Genomic DNA, 9,363 nt, shown 5'->3' with positions numbered 1-9,363 from the left:
TTGATTTGCTCTCTGTTGTGTTCCTGCACACCTAGAATTGATCAAGTGCTCTAGGCCAGGGACTGACTGTTCTAACCTTTTTATGTGCATTTGCTCAGTTAACCCTCCCAACAATCCTATGAGTCAGGTACTGATATTATTCTCATTTTACAGATTAGGAAACTGAGATATAGAGAGGTTAAATGAATAACTGGGCCAAGGTTACACTAGTGTTAAGGGATAGAGCCAGGGTCTAGTCTTGTCCGTTCATCTCCAGAGCCCATTGTTTATTGAATAAATGTTGAAAGAATGAAGCTAATAATTTTCTTCTTTAACTAAGATAAATATTAACCAAATAAATAAAAAGGGACATGGAGTTATGCATTAACCTTTGCTCTTTATATAAATATTGTCCCGGGGGGTGTTTTTTTTGTTTTCTCATTCCCATTACTGTTGGTTTGGATTCCTGAGGAACTGTTTTCAGTGAAAGAGAAATGAAGAAGCAAGACACTTTCAGATCAAGTCCTGTCTTGTACATTAAAATAAGGTGTGTACATACACATAATGGCAATGAATTTATATTGGCTACCAAGGTAGGATTCTATTCATTGGCTTTATGACTGTAATTCATATAGAGTTTAAGTGCAAACATCTCTAAAAATCAGCCCTAGTTTAAAAATACATTAAACCATATCTATTGAACTCTTAAAGGGAATTCCAAATGAATGGGTCAGCAAACAAATTTGGTACCAATTCTTTACATTCTACTAATATAAACACAGGAATGTTTTTGTTGACATGGAGTGGAATTGTTATTCAGAAAAATGCTGTTTTCTGATTGTTCAGAACCTAACACAATAAAATGTACTAGCACAAAAGATAATAATAGTATTAACCTTGATATCACCGAATCTGAAACTAAGCTTACAAAGTAGGCCATAAAATAAGTGTTTAAGAGAAAAGGCTGGGTCCTTAACCAGGAACCTTTACAGAAAAAGTTTCCTTCATCCGTATGAGAATGAACTATGTCTTGTTGAGTGACAGGTGTATAAAGCTGATGAGGAGTAAGAGAAACCTACAGCATTTTTATTTCTCTTCTGATATGTAGAGCGGAGAATGCTCCACATATGTCAACTTTATCCTCTTCACAATGTCCTTGCAAGGCGAAGGCAGGGGCAGGGAGAAAAGAAAGCACACAGTGTGAAAAGGGGGATGTGTGGTGTGCGGGTGCCGTCCAGGAGCCCTCCAATGGAACCACAGTGAACAGCACCGCAGCGGTAGGATTCAGCCATGGCCAAGGAGACCCGAGCACGCAGGAGAAGGAAGTGGAATTTGCATTAAAATGTGTCAGCAGTTTTATGTGTGGCAATGGCACGTACCCTCTGTTCTGCCTATTTCACTTGACCGCATCTGCTACTTTAATACGAACAATGATGCAGAAGGAGGTAGCCCAGATGTCCCGTGTAATGGGCACAGTTGGAACTGTCTGAAGGCGGGAAAGAGCTCCGTGTGCCTTTTCTCCCTCAGGCCGCCTGTGCGATGCTCTTTGATGTGTGTGTTTGAGAAAAATTAAACACAGAAACAAGAATACAGAATTTATTATTGCCTTAGCTTTTTTTCCTGACTTTAAAAGGACTGTATGCTTACTAATGAAACCATGGAAAATAAGGAATAATATATAAAATAAACAATCATCCATAGGAGGTAATAGATACCTTTCTTAACCGATATTTTCTCTCATATGTATGTAGTGTGTATGTGTGTGTTAGAGAGAATCATATAACATATATAATTCTGTGTCCTGGTTCTTTTTAATTTTTAAAACATTTTGTTTCACCTGAATTTATGTGATACAAGAGTATTACAAGCTTGAATATTCCATCCAAGTAGAATAAGGTTCTTTCCATTCTTCAGGTCAACCTTCCTTTAGAGGCAAATAAATAAGAGACGGGAAAATGACAGTCAAGAAAATGACATTCCAGACTGTCTTGGAAAGAAGGAATGGAAAACGGTTATGGATTCATTATATCAGCGTATTCAGGCCTAGAGAGACACCCAGGAGGTGCTGAGTGCCAGAGAAGGGGCAACTTGCAGAGGCATCGAGGTGAAGGGACAGGAGAAAATCTTCTCAGCTTTCCCCCGTCCTGATAGCAAAGGTCAGCCAGAGCCTCCAACTCTTAAGGTAATAGGATGAATGACCATTAAAACACTCAGTTTCCACCAAGCAAGAGCATCTATTGCCTTGTCTTATCACCAATATGAATCCCTGCTCCAGAATATATGGACATAAAGAGATTCAATTCTGAGACATGTGACATGAAGCAAAATTCTTATGGTGTCAAGTGTGAACAGCAATTGCTTCATGCAATCTGAAAACAAAAGTCTGTTTACTTTTTAAAGTAGAAGATCTTAAGAATACAATGTACAATAAATATTTGCATTATAGGTTCACTGTCTACCTCATTGTCTTCAAGCAGTTTAAAACTTGCCCTGTTTATCCCTCCTAGCCCCCCATTTTTGTCCTTTACCATATCTTCCCCTCATTATTCTTCTTGGGAAGCACCAGCTTAATTCTCTGGAACCTTGCAGGGGGATTCCATCCTTCCCAATCCTCCCACAACCAACATTCTGAATACCAGGGAATAACCATTACTGGTACCTTCCTCCTTCGTCCCTGGCCTCTGACATGGGAAACAATTTATCTGATGGATGAATTATAGATGATTCACTAAGAGAACTTGTAAAGGGCCCAGTTCTTTCACTGAACGCCCTTTTAATCTCTGCCTCCTAGAAATACAGAGAAGCACAGAAGTTGCGTTGCCTGGCCTAGGGGCCTGTAATTTACCACTTCAAACTCTCAGGGAGGTCTCCCCCATCACAGGTCACTGCATTTAACGTTACAGATTTCTCCAGCATGCCCGAGCATCCCATCCTTGCTTTATGTGGTCTCCATGGCCCTTCTTACTTTCATTCAACACATTATAGAACCAACTTAATTTGAATATTATACATCTTCCACTGGAACAGAAGCTCCAAGGGGATAGGTGGGATTTTGTTTTTGTTCTTGTTGTTTTTTTCTTTTTCCAGATTTTACTTACTTATTTTTAGACAGGAGGGAAAGGAGAGAGAAAGAAAGGGAGAGAAACATTCATGTGAAAGAGAAACATCGATAGGTTGCCTCTCATATGCACCCCAACCAGGACTGAACCTACAACCCAGGCATGTGCCCTGATTGGAAATGAAACTGGTGACCCTTTGCTTGGCAAGGTGATGCCCAAACAACTGAGCCGCCCCAGTCAGGGCTGCCTCTGTTCTTTTCTGTTTGTCCTCAGCACCCAGAAGTTTTCTGACACTCAGTAGGTCATTGACCCACTTTCATCACGTTTGATGAAAGGAATGAACAAACAGATGAAATACCATACTTTGCCGTGTATAATGTACACTTTTTGCCCATATTGTCGAGAGAAAAATAAGGGTGCACATTATACATGGGTAGTACCTGGAATAATACCTTGTATCTGTTCTTGTGTTTTGTAATTATTTGTTACATAAAATTTCTTGTATCATAATATGTTTAAAAATAAATGCTAAAATTCCTTTATAATACAAAAAACAATTATATAAATAAATAATTGAATTAAAAACTAAAATGAAAGATTTCTTTCCTGAAAGTTTGAGCCAAAAACATGGATTCACATTATACACAGCAAATATATGCTAATATGCTGCACTCACACCAGGAAAAACCATGCCACAGGATAGCACAGGTAACAGTTTGCCTTAAGTGATTTGGTAAGATCCTCTGCTCAGATATATTAAACCCTCTCCTTTTATTTTAAAATATACATTTCTTCAAGATGTGAAAATACTGAGGTAATTTATGAAATTTAATTAGACCATAAATTTCATATAAATAGTAATAATATATAAGCGTTAACTTACCTAGTTTTGATCTTTGCACTGTGGTTATGGAAGAATGGTTTTCCTTAGAAAATACACATTGAAGTATTTAGTGGTAAAGAAGCATGATGTCTACAATATACTCTCAAATGGTTCAAAAACATACACATACACACATGCACAAATAAAGAGAACAGGCAAATGATGAAACAAATAGGGAAAATGTAAATAACTACTGAAGCTGGGTGGGTAAAAAGGTGTTATTTGTATTATTTTTGTAACTTTCTGCACTTTTAAGTTTATATCAAAGTTAAAGTTTGCCAAAAAATGTAAATACATTTCTAGAAAGGGATATATATAATTACCCATGTATATGTGTGTGTATATGTATATGTGTGTGTATGTGTGCATATATACATATATATGTGTGTATATATATATATATATAGTCATTCAGTAGCTTACTGAGAGCCAGAATGGGGCCCAGCTCAGGCCGTATATGGGTGGGGGGAGTAATAGAGAGAAAAAGGAAAAGAAAACTGAGGAAGTGGAAGCCACTGAATTTAAACTTTACCGACATCATAACGCTACCTTGAACCCAGTGAGGGGTTTTTTGGTAGGAAATTTTTAAGACACAAACACAGAAATTAAAAAGTAAGAAAAGGATATAGCCCTGGTTGGTGTAGCTCAGTGGACTGAGCGCCAGACTCTGAACCAAAGGGTCACCAGTTTGATTCCCAGTCAGGGCACATGGCTGTGCTGTGGGCCAAGTCACTGGTAGGGTGCACACGAGAGGCAACCTCACATTGATGTTTCTCTCCCTTTTTTTCCCCTTCCTTCCCCTCTCTCTAAAAATAAATAAATAAAATCTTTTAAAAAAAATAGTATATAAACTCAGATAATCAGGCTACACAGAGAAATGGTCATGTGATTTTCTTAATTCTTAAGCATATTAAGAAGTTTAATGTACTAATACTTATAAAGCCCTGAGGCCATCTGACGAAACGTACTGTAAGCTTACTTCATATTATTATCCTGGGGTAAGGAATTAATTACTCAATAATGAATATTTGTTTCTGGCTTTTTCATTACTATATAATTAGTTTAGTAAACATTGGATATTATCTTCAAAATAGTCATTGGTTTTATGACCACCTTTGGTGGTATTTAGAACACGACCTATCTTGCTGTAGGATTATGTTGTTTTGGGTTAGAGATTATTACATTTGTGGTTCTGTTGACAGGAACCCTTACAAGACAAGTTTTGATGTCTAAAGTTCATTGTGCAAGAAAAGCACTGTACTTGTTACAGCATGCATTCCTTGTACAGTCTTAGCTTCTGACATGCAAGCATCTCTAGTAAAAAAATTAATCGTAAAGTAAAACCTGGTACAAAGAAAAGTATCATGATGTTGGAAAGGGGCTGAGGCAGAAGAAGCCCACGATGAACAAAAGGTGCCAAAAATATGTCACCAAGACCCTTCACCCCTCAAAAAACCCCACAGGGAGCATGGTGGTTGGGAGAAGGATTCAGCAGTGGCTGCATGGATGGGGCATTCAACACAAACTATGCACAGAGCATTGCACTGGTGTGCGGGCAGGGGAGGTGTGCAGTTTGTGCTGGGGAGAGCCAGGTGCCTTCTTGTATCATATTCCCCCACAGTATTTGATTCTTTGCCCTTCCCAGCATACCAGCACGAAAGCCCTATGCCCTAAAGATGCAAAAAATTACTTGTAACTGTCAGAATATTATGTAATATAAAACATGATAGTTTATGAAATCAGCCACATAAATTATGAAACCAAAGCCAAAGTTCTATCCATTCTGTGCCAATATTTCAAAAAGGAAAAGAAAAAGGGCATCATTTTAAAGATAAAAATTTAAAAACAGACTCCCAGTCAAAATGGAGGCGTATATAGACATGTTTTGCCTCCTCACACAACCACAAAAAGAATTACAACTAAATCTCAAAACAAATAACACCCAGAACCATCAGAAAAACAAGCCGTATGGAAGTTCAACAACCAAGGATTTAAAGACCAACACAAAGGTAAAGAGACGTGGTGTGGCCGGGAGAGGTGGAGGCGGCAGGATGGGCATGGGCAGTCCCACACTCACACGCGGTAGATAAAAATCAGGAGGGAAACCTTGGGAGCTAGTGATCCTAGCCCCAGGCCAGACTGCACAGCCCACAGTTCCAGCACCAGGAAGATAAATCCATATAACTTCTGTCTGTAAAAGCCACTGGGGGTTAGGGCAGTGAAAGAAACTGTCAGATTTTCAGGAGATTCTGCTTAAAGGGCCCACATGGTCTTAAAATGTACACAAACCCACCCACTCCAGGATTCAACACCAGGACAACAGCTAGAAGGGCACCAGTTGCACACCAGAGGAAGGTAAGTAAGTGGAAATGGGCAAGTGCCAGGCAAACCTCCAGAAGCCAGGCAGTGGCAAAGTCCCCTCTCCAACCACCCCCCCCCCCACACACACAGAGCCACCAGTGGGTGAAGCAGAATGCCCCATCCTGGCAATTGCCTAAGGCTCCGTCCCACACAATTTACAGGTGCCTTTTCTATAATAGGCCACACTACTGCATCAGGGAGTCAAAGCAACTCTACCTAATACACAGACACAAGCACAGGGAGGCTGCCAAATTGAGGAGACAAAGAAGTATGTCCCAAACAAAAGAACAGAACAAAACCCCAGAAAAAGAACTAAATGAAACTGAGATAGCCAACCTATCAGATGCAGAGTTCAAAACACTGGGGATCAGGATGCTCAAAGAACTCATTGAGTATGGCAACAACATAAAGGAAGAAATGAAGGTTACACTAAGTGAAATAAAGAAAAATCTACAGGGAACCAATAGTGAAGGGGAGGAAGCCAGGACAAATCAATGATTTGGAACACAAGGAAGAAATAAACATTCAACCAGAAGAGCAATAAGAAACAAGAATTTAAAAAAGCTAGGATAGTCCCTAGCTGGTGTAGCTCAGTGGATTGAGCGCGGGCTGCAAACCAAAGCATCGCAGGTTGGATTCCCAGTCAGGGCACATGCCTGGGTTGCAGGCCACGGCCCCCAGCAACCCCAAATATGCCAACATCCAAACCATAGGGGTGCCCGAAGGAGAAGAGAAAGAGCAATGAATTGAAAACTTATTTGAAAAAATAATGAAAAAAAAAACATCCCTAATCTGGCAAAGGAAATAGACATACAAATCCAGGAAGCACAGAGAGTCCCCAAAAAGTGAAACTCTTAAATAATTGGGTTGGACCCAAAGAGGACCACACACCAAGACACATCATAATTAAAATGCCAAATGTTAAAGATAAAGAGAGAATCTTAAAAGCAGTGAGAGAAAAGCAGAACATTACCTTCAAAGGAGTTCTTGTAAGACTATCAGCTGATTTCTCAAAAGAAATATGGCAGGCAAGAAGGGACTGATAAGTATTCAAAGCGATGAAAAGCAAGGACCTACAATCTAGATTACTCTGTCCTGCAAAGCTATCATTTAGAATGGAAAGACAGTTAAAGTGCTTCCCAGACAAGGTAAAGTTAAAGGAGTCCATCATCACCAAGCCATTATTACATGAAATGTTAATGGGACTTGTTTAAGAAAAAGAAGAAGGCCAAAACTATGAACATTAAAATGGCAACAAATGCACAACTATCAACAACTGAATCTTAAAAAAACAAACTAAGCAAACAAGCAGAACAGGAACAGAATCATAGACATGGAGATCATTTGGAGATCAGCTGGGAGGAGGAAAAGGAAGAATGGAGGGAAAGGTGCAGGACTTAAAAAGCATAATTGGTAGGAAAAAAAATAGACAGGGGTAGTTAAGAACAATATAGGAAATAGTGAAGCCGAAGAACTTACGTATATGCACAATCCATGGACATGAACTAAGGGCAGGTATTGCTGGAGAAAATGGGGGTGCCAGGCAGAAGGGGACAAAGGGCGGGAAATTGGGACAACTGTAATAACATAATCAATAAAAATATAACCTACAAAAATTAAAAAACAGAAAAAATTGTGAGTACAGACATGTGGAGAGCCCTCTCCGTACCACGTAAGAGCACCCAAACATTCCACTCCCAACCATTCTGCCACCCTGTTTAGGACTACATCTAGAGAATGAAAAACGGATTAAAACATTGTCATTGTGGCCAATGTTTGCAGCAAATAGCCTTTTCCTCCAAAGTATTTGAAATTTGTGAATGTGGAGCCAGGGAGCCTAAATGATAATTAAATTCAGATGTGCTATTATTTTATACTCTTGTGTACCTAAAAGAAGCAATGCCCTGGGGACCGAAGCTAGCGCCTTCCTGAGAGAGTCCCAAGCCACACGCTGGCCTGGGAGAGCAGATACAGCTGTGGGGACTGGGCAGTAAAGGAAGGTTTAGACGGAACTAAAGAGATGATGGTGAGTTGATGGACATTACAAAGTCCTCCCTCATTAGGAAAAAGAGAGGGTGGAGGAAGGGAGGGAGAGAAGGAGGGAATTAGAGGAAGCATAAATGGTAATCAAGACTAAATCTCAGCTCAGGAATGCTGAGCAAAGTCCTGTTTGTTCCAGCAAGGCCCAAGGAACAGTGGCTGAAGCTGGAATTAAAACAGAGAAGTGGTGGAAGCAAAACCTGGCAATAAGAGACCTTTCCCCTTAAAACAAGTTCCACTTAGAGCTGCACTTGCCTGGGAGATAGCAAAACAGAGCATTGTGTAACTGGTTCTCAGTTACCTGGCGCGCCCCAGGCATGTCAGACCCTCAGGAAATCTCCCCGAAACCTGTTTCCTGACCAGCGAGTCACAGGTCCAGTTTTAACCAGCACACAAACCTGCAGACGTGTTTTCTCTCCAAGTGCTAGTCCTCAATCCTTCATTTGGAGTAGCTAACAAACAACCCTTGACATTTTCCCCTTGGCAAAACTTCTCAGTGAATTCTTCTGTAAGGTGTGTTCTATTGCCTGGCAAGTTTTTTTTTTTTTTAAAGAAAAAAAAAGACATTTTTGAGTTCAAAGGATTTTTTTTTACACAGGACCATAAAAAACAAAGATAAGTGCCAAGATATACAGGACCTAAAAGTGACTCTCGTTCCCAAAAGACCAGTAAAAGTAGATGAAGTCTGGAAAGAACCAGCTAATGCTCCCCCGCTCCGAGTGGGGGAGGGAGGACAACTGAAGAGAGATAGGCAGGCTGGAATAATAAGAAATGTGTGGCCTCTGTGCATGCAGTTTCAGGAATCCACCACTGCTGGCCCTCCACCTCCATCCCAACGCCTTTGATCTCCTGGTTACAACAGGGAAAAACTGGAAACACCTTCCTTCCTGCAAGAGCTGTCAGCACAGTTCATAGCTTGGAGCCCGGGTCCATGCTGCCAATGGCAACACTGTGTCCTAGCATCTCTTTTAATAGGCCCATTACTGTCACTATGACAACGGCCACCTTCTCACCTTTGGTTGCCATGGGCTCACAACCTTT

General features: G+C 40.3%; 1 long non-coding RNA gene across 1 annotated transcript; it reads left to right on the top strand.

The window, feature by feature from the left end:
• The first annotated feature begins 393 nt into the window (after nucleotides 1-393).
• LOC118501006 lies at nucleotides 394-1,930 on the top strand. The gene is made up of 2 exons (XR_004903579.1): nucleotides 394-526; nucleotides 1,894-1,930. It is a non-coding gene; the product is annotated as an uncharacterized LOC118501006 (long non-coding RNA).
• Nucleotides 1,931-9,363: the final 7,433 nt, after the last annotated feature.

This window comes from Phyllostomus discolor, chromosome 6, assembly GCF_004126475.2.
Source record: "Phyllostomus discolor isolate MPI-MPIP mPhyDis1 chromosome 6, mPhyDis1.pri.v3, whole genome shotgun sequence".
NCBI classification, from domain to species: domain Eukaryota; kingdom Metazoa; phylum Chordata; class Mammalia; order Chiroptera; family Phyllostomidae; genus Phyllostomus; species Phyllostomus discolor.
The sequence above is the reverse complement of the archived record's forward strand: the minus strand, read 5'-3'. Positions and strand labels throughout refer to the sequence as shown.